The 12,114-nt window shown below is 39.2% G+C and overlaps 1 protein-coding gene across 12 annotated transcripts in view; it reads left to right on the forward strand.

The window, feature by feature from the left end:
* Positions 1-12,114, forward strand: part of PARD3 (par-3 family cell polarity regulator) — a 445,998-nt gene that overhangs the window by 311,380 nt on the left and 122,504 nt on the right. The gene's annotated exons all lie outside the window — the stretch shown is intronic.

Below are 12,114 nucleotides of genomic sequence, written 5' to 3' on the forward strand. Positions count from 1 at the left end.
GGAGGCATGCAGCATGACAGCTGAGCCCTCCAAGATCCTTCCTGGCGCTCTGCAGCATTTCTCTTCCAGGCCTGGAGTATGAATATAGAATGCAAGTGTCAAGGATGACACCCACTTTATAATCTCTGTAAAGCAAGCCTTTTCATAGAAGAATTTGTTGACAGTTCAGAGATTCAAAGTCAATTTCAGTTTTAGCTCATTTAGAAATAGGATTTTTTCCTCCACCTGATGTGATAATTGAAGACTACTAACTAGTCAACGTGTTAGTCCCTAACAAAGTACGGTAAATAAATACTGTCTTCAGAAATGAAGGATCTGTTAGATGAAAAGCTCCACTAATGGCATTTGTTTCATTATCTGTTGGAAATGTTCCTTGGGGATTTAATTTGCTACTGATAGCACCGGTATATTGATATAGGTTACAGATGCTTTGCCTTTAGATTGTTTTTAAAGCTGAGTCTTTTTTTTTGAAAATCCTTTTTAAAAACAGGAATAGGAATGTATTTCTTGGAAGAAAATTAATGCAACTTGAAGTATTTTTACAGTAGAAGATGTCACGGGCTATTACGTCGTAGTTACTCAAGGTACCTAAGAGGGCAGCTCCAGGAGAGCTGATCCTTTTCTAAAAGACAAAGCTCTAACTTACAGCTGCATTTCACTTCTTGTGAGCAATCTGGATTCACAGTGTGTAGGAATGTTGATGCCCTGCTAAGATTTTTGTGCATCTTACTGTTGTGCAGAGAAATAATCATTAAATACAGAGCTGTAAGACACTTCAGTGAGAATGGCAAAATGGGTTTAAGTCAGTATGATTTCTGAAATGAAATATACTGGAATAGAAATAGTCTGTGAGGTCATGCATTTCCATGAATGCAGTAAGAAAAGGGTGGGTATAAGGCATTTAGAGAGCTTATTTAGGCTTTTATGTTGTTGTTGCTCTTTCTGAGAAAAATAAGAGGAACAAAAGTTTTGTAGAAAGAGTAGAAGAGAAGCTGGTATTAGAAACACAATACCCATGGGGTATGCAAGTGCTATGTCCCTCACTTTGAATCCTTTTATCAGTTCTTCTAGAGGAAAAAAAAAAAAAGAAGCAATCAAACAAACAAAAGAAACAAACAAACAAAAAAGAAAAAAGTAGAATTAGGAAGAACTGAACAGACATTGAAAATAATACACTGATAGAATGATTCTGGTAGGAAGGGATCTCTGCTTGGTTCAACCCCTGCTCACAGCAGTGCAACTTGCACATTTTGTCAGCTTGCCGAGTGTCAAGCCCCGTTGAGTTTCAAATATCTCCAAGGATGGAGATTGGGCTGCCTCTCTCAGCAGCCTGTTCCAGTGCTTAACCACTCTCCTAGTGAAAAGTATTTGTCCTCGGTAAGAGGAGATGGGAACAAGATTCGCTGAATAATCACTGGTACAAAAAATCAGAATCAATAAACACCTACTTATCCTTCTCATGAAGCACAAATATGTATGTAAAATAAGATTGTCATCCAAAAAGTTTAAATTTTAAAGGATGTTTGTGATACATGATTGCCATGAGGGACTTGCTGGCCCTGAAGTTCCTTGACCATCAACATAGGAAATAACATGGCTAAGCATATATATTTGTGACCGTGAGCCACCGATTGTGTGTTAAGTGTTAAGGAAGAATTTACCTGTAAACAGGTGATTTTTACTGTGCTTCCGTGTGTCTTGCTCTAAATAGTTTTTGACTTGCAACTAGTAGGACACCAAGCGTGACTATGATATGATACCTAATAGCAACCAGTGTAATTTACTGAGCTAGAAAAGATTATTATTTTCTTTAGAATTGAGGAAGAAACAGTCTACAGAAATCATTCTTTCTACTATTTCATGTGACACTGGAAACTATCACCTGGTTTTCAATTATAAAATTTGTGTTGCACTCATTCTGGTATTCTTCACTTTTCCTCTCAAAGTACCCATACCAAGTAAAACCTTGAGCGTTTGTAGTTCAGCCAGTCACAAAGAAGCTGGTTTTGGAGGCTTTTGGAGGGAGAGAAAATGTTATTTTAATTCTTTTTGTGTTCAGCACATTCTATGGAGTTTTGTGTAAAAACATAAGAATGCAGCCATACAAGGTTGAACGATAACTGGTAAGCCCCCTTACCCCAATATTTTGTCTTTGACGGTAATCAGTAGTTGAGGGTGTAGTAGTTGCCAAGGGTGGAGCACCAGAACGGGGTAACCATGTAGTGGTTCTTCTCTGATCAGTCTTCTAGGCTTTCAGTGATCATCAGCTCAAGAATTTTTTGAGATAATAACACAGGTGCCTTTGTATTCAAGTACAAAATAGTATGTGTGTCTTCAGTTCTTAGCAATTTATCCTGTTGCTGACAATTTGTTATGTATTTCCCTAATTCCAAAACACTAACAAATTTTGTAGAAGATCATATACAAAATTCTCTTTTGAAGATCATGTAGAATGACTTGTATCAAGGAGATGCTTTTACACGATGAGAGTGAAGACCTGATTGCAATGCACTGCAATAGATCTGACTCATTATATGTCAGTGTTTTATGGCACTCAGGTAAGCATGTTTGCAAAGTAGCAGTAAACCTTTTTGATGTGCAATAACATTTCAGTAGTTAATGTAGTGTTCCTCTGCATATTAACTTTTACTGCTTCTGTACAAGCTTACAATAAGCAGGAGTGCAAGAAAAGGCTGTAGATGTTTGTAAAATAGACCCTGCTGGAATACATTCATTTCATGAACTAGTTTTACAGGGTATGTTTGGCTAGCTGATGATGTGACTAACAGTAAATCTTGAAATGTTTACTTCTGCAGAAGATAAATTTGTAGTCTCTACAAATGCTAACACTTTTTTTCAGGACTTTTTTTGACATCGGCCTTATAGCTCCTGCTCCTGAAAGGAAAAAGAATATGGTGTGTTTTCGTGGAGCTACTTGAGGGTCTTAACTATTTGCAGCATATATATAATAACATAGTATCGATATGGCTATTTTAAAGGGTTTGGAAGTTTATGTTGAAAGTATGTTAGTAATGCTGTATTGGTAGGAAAATTGTTAAAAAATAATTAGTTTAGCAGATGTATTAACTTTATAGACTCGACTTTGTCTGGGAGATACTAACAATGGAGGCTGAAGAAAGTTAGTCCCAAAGTTGTTTGTGCTTGCAGTATAGAAGTCTCTGGGAGTTTGACAGGCCATTTAAGCTTTGAGGAAGAACTGTTTTCTCATTGTGAAAATGGGATAGCACCTTCCCCATGCTACAGTCTCCAAGTGCTTTGATGTTCTGTGGCATTTCCTGCTTTATAGAAATACAAAATATCTGTGTGCTAAAAGCATAGGCTATCTACTGCTTCCAGATGCTGGTGTTTAGTTTGGAAGGTGGATGTGATTTTTGGATGACTGAAAATATATGTAGATTTTCTGTTAATGCTGCTACAGGTAGTACTTCATAAGGAAATATCTAATCAGAAACAAAGTTTGTGGATTAGGTCTATAAAGTTTTGCAAAAGAGAATTTAGTAACAAAAATGCATCTCGACTCTTAGCTGTATCAGCATTTTTGAGTACCACAATAATGAATGTAGTACATTTTGGTACCAATTGCAAATGCTTCCAGCATATTCAACACCAGGTGTGCCAGCAATATTTAGAATGCAAGCCGAATTACTGTTACACATTTCAACAGCAACATACTACAAATAAATCTCAAATATTTCACAATATTATTTTAGATACTATCTTTGTCTTTAACCCGTAGTGCTAAAATCCTGAAACTGAGAACATAACATGCTTCTACAAGCATGAGTTTCATGTGTAGTGTTACAGATAAAGTATTTCTTTCCTCTGATGTTGCTGAGCAGGTAATGATACCAACAGTGCTATCATCTGTAACTGCTAGGGGTCCTGATATCATCTTTGGAAATTAAAATACTTTGCTAATTCTGTTTGCCTTTTATAACTGTAAAAGTAAGAAAACAGCTTGTGTAAGATAAAAGTGAAGACTAGGTGCCATTTTTCAACAGGACTTAATTTTTTTAAAAGATTTTTTTTTTTTAGGCTATAATAAAAATTACGTTTTACATTCAGAAGAAATACTAATGTGGCAGTGACGATTGCTGTAATACCATCTGCAGCACCAAGCACAAGCAGACCTGATCTCATTTCAGGAATAAAATCTCAGGAGCTGAATATCTTAGATGTCAAGATTGGGTTTATTTTAAATATCATCTGTCTGGTTTTCTAAATAAATATAAGCCCAGTCACTCACTTATAGTGCCTGAGCATATACAAATGAGATCAAAAATGCCAGTGTGTACGGGGCTGGCGCCAGTCTCAGATCTTCTGTGCTAGGAGCTTATTTACAGGGGGGCTGAAACCCCAAATCAAACCCCACCAGCCCACATCTCTTGCCTTTAATTAGTCCGGTGCGAGTCCTGGTTTGTACGCGTTTTCAATCTGAAATAAATCTTTGTTCCCAAATTGGCCCTGAAATAATCAGCAGCGTAAATCGCAACTGATAGAGTTATTTCGACGGCAGTTACCGTGCAGACAGCTCAGGCTCCGACTACTGGCAGCTGCAGGATGCTGGGAGTCCCCAGGGCTCAAGGTAGCTCTGGGCAAGCCCCTGCGCCAGCTGCTGTGGGGACTCGCTGCCAAGCTGGCTTCCCAGGGCTGATCCACCCGAGCCTCGTTGCGTCCGCCCCGGAGATGTTTTGTTCCGCTGCTGCTGCTGTGGTGCGAAGTCTCGCTCTTCGTTTTCCACCTGGAAGGTACTGCGTATATAAACTCAATTTTCGTGCCGCTGGGCAGAGTACCAGCTGATAGAATCGGCAGAAATGTGCGAAGCCAGCAGGGGCATGCTAACGCGTGCTAAAAAAGAGGCTTGGCTCAGGCTGGGTCCTCTGGCTTAGCCCTGTCTTTGTAACAGACTTCCAAAACAGCATAGCTATTATTTTTTGCCCTGTGTTTTTATGACCACTCAGGGGCATTCGCTGTAACTTAATTAAGTTGTGTTCTAGAGCACTTGCATAAGTTTCCTATTGGCATTAATTTTTAATAATTTCAAGTTTATTCTTTCTCATCTTTGAAGAGACTTAAGTGACACTGTAGAACCCAGAACGGGACAGGAAACCCTCAAATGTAGCCCACAGCCACCTGCACTCAGGTACTGCAGCTCAACAAGGGGAATTGCATTTTTCTGCCATAGGCATCCTCAAAGATAATGGCAGCTGCCAGCTCATTTGGGCTTCGGGGAATATTTTCGTTAGACACGTCCCACAGATCCTACAGTATTGTCTGTCGTCCTGTACTGAAAAACAATTGTGCCTTCCCTGCTTCCTATGAAGTGTAAATATGTGAATGAGACTAAAGATATAGAGACATCACTTATAGCTTAATTTACCCTACAGAGGTTATTTTCTAGGAGATTCGTATCAACCACGACTTTCAGTAATTGACAGAAAAAGTGCTGACTGACATATTAACATTTCTAGATAATGAGATCTGTAGGGAAGTTTTAATCTTTGGAAGGTTCCGGATGAACTGTCAGTAGTTTGATTAACTTTTTGTGCATCTGTGTTGGCTTTTGCTGATTTTATACAGTGTAATTGCCAGACTGCACGACTAAGTTGTTGGAGTAATGTTACTGCAATTTCCTGGTCTAACTAGTTGGTGTTTTACATTTGTGTCCTCCTTTCTTTGCCTGTTGCACGTGCTTAGCAAGCATCTTCAATAATCTGTTTTATTGCAACTCACGTTTACATAAAGTATGCTGTGCTCATATATACACGAGCAAGCGTTTCAGTTGCAAACTGGAGTAATGAAGACTTTTTGTACCAAAAAAAAAATAATATTTTTTTTTCTTTTCTGCCAAGAAAGAGTTGAAGCAAATTTCCCTTGCAACTTTTCTTTTTTTGGCCTTGAGTGCCAGTAAAACGGATGGTTTTTTATGCTTCATTAGCATTTCTTATAAGGTCTGCCTTTAGACCAGTACCCATTTTCTAAATTGTACTTCTGTAAGGTTGGAAAAAATCATGGTAACCAGATGCAGTATTTGTCTCTGGCCTGGCAAAGTGTTAGATTTAACAAAAGAAGCTAATAGAAATGTTCAAATTGACCCTTCTCATCATTTGGACTTCTTGGAGCTCAATCAATCTCTCATTATTATCAGAGTTATTCACGCAGAGGCAGAAGTGCTAGTATTTCTCATAATCAGCCCTTGAGCCAGATGTAATTTGCAATTTTGTAGCATTGTATTTTGAAACAATAATGCATTAAAATGAACAGAGCAGGAATTAGAAGCGTAGCTGTCAGGATGGTGTTGAAGAGTAGCCACGGTTTAAACGCTCTCTGTGAGCACTCCTAGTGGACACTGGTAATTAGAGGCATACAATGTAGTATTATTAATACCTAAATTGGCCCACAATTTTTGAACTAATCTGTAGAGTGCAACAAGTACAGCAGTAGAAGTGTCCCCATCCTGGTCTGCGTGGTTGCACCGTAGCAGTTGTCCAGTGTGGAGCGCGGGGACGAGGTTTTGTGACCTGCTCAACATGGCTTGAGCAAGAGCGAGAGGGCTGCCCTTGGCACCCGGTGTGCTGGGCAGGAACATTTTACCCAACTCAGAAAAGAAGGATTGCTTAGGTCATAGAAGAATAACTGCTTTGTACTTGAGACTCAAAAATAGTGGGGCACCTGCTAACAGCAGGCTGCTGTTGGTGCTTAGCATGCAGGATTACTTTTTTAAAACCTGCTGTACAGTATTACATAGAGCAAAGCAGAGGGTTGTGTGTCCATTTCTATGCAAGATGAGTTGACATCCTGGAGGACTTCACACAGACATTTTCAGGATCTTGCTCTTCATTTTGTAGGTGAAACTGAACTTTATTTTTCTGCAATTTGTATTTACAGTTTTCCATTTGTTGTTGTAACATTTTACTGCCCAGTGTTCCCAGTGCTGGATTACCTAACAGGGCACTGCAGTCTGGAGTGGCAAATTCTGACTGAGAAGCGGGCGGGAGCATTTGTAAGTGCATTAAATGACAGTGAAGAAAGGATATGCTGCCCACTAAGTTTACATTCTCTATTAAAAGACTGAATTAGTTTGGCTGCATCACACGTATCAGTTACTTTCTTCAGTGACAAATAGCTCATGCTTTGTATGTGAACTCTGATCTTGGAGCAAGGAACTTTGTGGTCAATAACTACTCTCATTTTGGAAGACATGCACTATATTAAAGAGGTTTTGTCACAAAAACAAACTTTAAAATACTTAGACAGTTGTGAAACTTCCCTTAAAATGTCGTGTAGTGCTTCTGTGGCTGCTGCTATCATTGATGATTGCTAGCAGAGTTGTATCTAAACAGAAGCTTTCTCTTTCATTCCTCATTTCTTCCAGGATGCCACAATCCACAGCTTAACAGGTTTTGGCTCACCACCATGGAAATCAGTTATTTATGGTGACTTTTAGTACACTGTGGTATTGCTTACTGAGTTGGTTTGGCCGTTCAACAGATGAATCTCTTGTTTGTTTGCTGTCTTGGTGGTGTTTTTAAAATATTAGCATTGTAAAAGTATCCCCACTTCCTTCGACCTTCTCAGCCTGTTTTTAAACTGCAATAGTTTGGATTGGTTGTTTTTTGTTTTGTTTTGTTTTTGTTTTTTTATTTCTTGTGAATTATTATTATTATTTTATTACACCTGTCAATGGTTCCTGCTGCTTTTAGGCAATCATGAGAAGCAATGCAAGATTGTCTTCTGTTTAGAAATTTGCAAACAGATGGTCTCTCCTAAAAGAAATCTGTTTTTAAAAGTTCCACCATTTTATGCTGGAAGTAAATATTACAAATGCTTAAGTTGTGAAAAGAGAGCGCCTTGGTGTGAATAATATTCTGCCTGTTGTGTCATGCCTTTCAGGAAATGTTATCAAAACTGTTTATGAAAATAATTGAATGAAACCTCATGACATGTCTCTTGGTTTGGCATTATACCCGTTTTCTATGAAGTCGGGATACTGACTCACAAAGGCAGGCGGATTAAGCTTCAGTGGCTGGAACCAGTTACCAATCCCATATGTTGTTTCCAGGTCTTTCCAGGAAGTTGTTGGGGGAATGGCTGGTAATGTCGCACACGAAGGGTGGCGATGTGTGTGCTGTCCTAGCTGCTGGTTTTGGGAAGCCTTCGTTTGTTCAGCTCTACATGAATCCCTACCTGAACACAACCGAAACTGTTTTTTAATGTTTGGAAAGTGAACCAGAGGATACAGAAAATGTGTGAATATGATATCACAGAAGAGCCTCGCCTCTCAAGGCAACTGCAGAGAGGGCTAATAGTTTGGTTCTCCTGGTTTTAGTTTCTGCATTCGTGATTGAGCACATAAGTGTATTGCTTGAAGGCGAGCTTTATTGCTCTGAAGAGATATGAGTGTATTTCTCCAGAGGTTTTCTCCATTTCCATGAGTTATCTGTGTCCTTCTGTAATGCCCATTTCTTGGTTTGGGACACCTGAATTCTCCAGGAACCTTCCTGGCAGAGGAGGGTTTCAGCTGACTGTTGTACCAGAAAGTTTGCTGTTTCCTCAGGTTTAACATCACCGAGAAAACCTGTACAAAATGAAAAGTAGTAAATGCGTAGTTCAACTATGCCCACAAGCTCCTGTAGCCAGGTACCTTGCTCCTGCTTGCCTGTACATCAGTGCTTCTGTATCACCTCAGGACAGTGATGCTGCTGAGTCACTCCAGCTTCTTCTGTTGTCCCTCCTAACAAGTGGAGTTTTATCCACTAATTTGATTAGCTGTGACAACTGGCTATTGCTTGGAATACACTGCAAGCATGTAAATATTTGCACTTAAAAGGATATTTTTAAAAATAGCACTTGCACAATTTTGCTTCTAAAAGAAGGCTTATAAACACTCAAGTCATCACTAGCCAGGGTGATTTTCGTTTGTGTGCTATGTTGAACTGTTGTTTATGCTTATTAAATTTTATTTTAGCAACAGAATGTTTGTGTGTGTCACAATAATCTTTTGCAATATAAATTCTACGATTTTGCTGACACAGGAGGGTGAAAAAGACTACACAAGTCATTGCAAAATCCTGTGAGTAGTGTTAGGTTGTGTGTGTGTGAGCACTGTTGCTACTACAGGGAAAAGAACATGCGTTGAAGACAGAAGGCACTGATGGAGTAGCTCAAGACACTTACCATTTGTTAATTTTTAATGATGGTCTTTTTTCTATTAAGGAACATAATGCTACTGAACTTCTTCTGTCTCAATCAATTTTCATGTTTTTTTTTTTCATTAATCAACTAATGCATGTTTCTTCTATAGCTCTTTATTCTAATGAAATATGTGGATGATTTGGCAGACGACAATGGTCTCATCAGTAACGCATCAGAGAAAAATCCATTTAGCAGATTATATGTATATTTGTTTTGTTATATCGAGGATACTGATATATATTCTTGTAAACTGAAGCTATTTTTAAGATAAGTTGTAAATATGGAATTTCTGCTGCTACCACCCATACATTCTTCTTTCTTCATTTCTTCAGTCTATGTATTTATTTATGAAAAATCATTTACATATACATTTTATATAAATTTTACATATTTTTATATATGGCATCATGATGTAGCTTGAGCTTGTTCTTTAAATGTTCTGTTGCAATCCAAGCAGCTTCCTTCTCTGTTGAGTCTCACACCGTTTAGTCGCTCTGATGCATTGGCCCACAGCCACTGAAGGCACTTTCTAGTTGGTGTCTTTCTGTTGAGTGTAATAGGTGCTGGATGAGGCCACCTCCTTGTGGGTGATGGTCATTCAAGCAAGTAAGCTTGCAAGTAAGCCAGCTAGGGACTGACAGAGAGGTTTGGGTGTGCATTTGAGTTTGATTAGATTATCCACAAAGTTCATGGGATTTCCTATTTTAGGGTCAAGCATCAGACATATAGGCCTGTGTTCTCATCTTTTTGTTAACTATAATACAACAAACTAGTATCATAGGGTCTGAGGATAGCCCTTTCCTCTAATGTAATCTTTAAAAAATGATCCTCTCATATTTTTGAAAATTTTCACTTACTATAATTGCTATTGTTGGCTGAATTTCAGGATTAAGTCTGTGGATCTGTGAATATGACTTTGAGCATTTACACTTATCTTGAAATTTTCTCTAACCCTTAATGTAAAAGGAGAATTAAGAAGCTATAAATTAAGTAGAACCCTGGAGTATCTTGGCAATTAGAATGAACAAGATTTCAGCTGCTCTCTTTCATCTATTTCTCACACTCTTGGATAGACAGGGTATTTTTAATTTACAACCTGTATTCAATTAGTCATAGAAGTTTCTTTCTGGAAGTTCTTGCTTATGCAGTTACAGAATAAAATTAAACTGCTTTTTAGCTAAGTTTTTATAGCTAATGTTTAGCTGTACTGTAAACAGGGTTTAGATGAGAGAACTACTGAATAAAGTAGCTGATAAGTGAGATGTTGTTCATGTATTTGTAAATGTTGCTACCATTATAAAAATATTATTATTTAACACACACGTGTGTACTCAAAGAAATATTAAGCTATGTCTATGAAATAATATGATAATAAGCAGGTATTTTTTAATTGTTTGGGGGAAAATGTACATTGATCTTTATTTTACATGATCTTTATCTTTCACCATGAGTAACACTATTCTGTGTTCTGCTTCTACGAACGCAGACTGGGAGAAGTGGTGGCTGCAGATCAGCGCTGTGCTGCTGTGACAGCAGGTGCTCCACAGCATCTGATGTAGCTCAAGCTTTAGCATCAGGACGTATTCTGTCCTAAATATGCGAGGCAGCAGTGTATGCTTGTGCTGTGCGTCATGGGGTGACTTGTGTCTCTGCAGTGGTATCTTGTGCACTGATTTTAGGTAGGGCTTTTATAGCTCACAAATTGTTGGCAGCACACTTAGGATATGACAGGAGCTTGGAATTAGATTCTCAGGATTGTCTGAACATCAGTGTCGCAGATGCTCCTTTTCTGCACTGTTTTGGTTTTTAATTCCAACAGTAGTTCTTGCCTTTGTTTTTAAACACGGTCCTCCTTTTCACTAATGCAAGAAGCTTTGATTCTGCACTGGTCCTGAGCAGTTCAGTTCTCGTGTCTGCTTCAGGGGAAAAAAAAATAAAGTTGTAATTTCATTTGCATTTGTAAGAACTGCGACGAGTATCCCAGCAGCCAGCCTGAGAGCAATGAGAATGAGATGATCATGGGTTCAGACAAGGGCCTGCAAATCTCCAGGTGCTTCAGGCACACGCTACCCAGCTGCGTGCAGCAGAGAACAGCTCCTGCATCAGTGAGGTGAGCAGCGAGGGCTGGGATCAAATCACTCGGCAGTGTTCTCAAGGCCATGTTCTTGCAGAAGTCTAGAGAGTCTCTGACACAGGACAAATGGGCGGTGATTGCTATTTTACAAGGGAGATATTGTTAGCGATTGCACTCTGTGAGCTTCCAGCCGTAGGTTGTTATTACAAGCGAGCAGTTGCTTCAGTGGGGGAAGTTATTACGTGGGTGTGCCAGGACATTCAATGTGTGCATTATGGAAGAAATAGTGCTAGAAGCAGTAAAATTCCAAAGTTGCCGTGGGTCACGTATAGGACGTGCATCCTAATTCCATCGTTCCTTCCTTTTGAGTGAGCAGTAAAGAAATACGGCTTAGCAACGATGCACGTGCTGGTGGGTTGCAGGGAATGTGTCACTCACGTTATATTGCTCAAGGGGCAAGTCCCAGAGCATGCCACTTGCACATTTAATAAGGTGAAACTTTTACAGAGGTAAGCCAGATCTTTTCCCTGCGTCAGTTTGGGGTGTTTTAAGTGCCAGGAGTAATTCCGGGGACCTGACCCACACGTTACTTCTTTTGAATCAGACAGCTACACAAGTGCCACTGGAGAGCAGCAGGGAGGGGTTCTAGCACAGGCTGCCAAGCCTCAGGGTGGCTGTATGATGTGTGTTTGGTGTATTGAAAGGATATTGCATGGGCTGCTTGAATCTCACTGATCTAAATACCCTTATTTTTATTTTTAAGTGTCCAGTTTTGCCTAATATTTACGAATCAGAGTAGAAAACATCTACATGAGGAAACTGGA

This window comes from Anser brachyrhynchus, assembly GCF_964034855.1.
Source record: "Anser brachyrhynchus genome assembly, chromosome: 2".
Taxonomy (NCBI): domain Eukaryota; kingdom Metazoa; phylum Chordata; class Aves; order Anseriformes; family Anatidae; genus Anser; species Anser brachyrhynchus.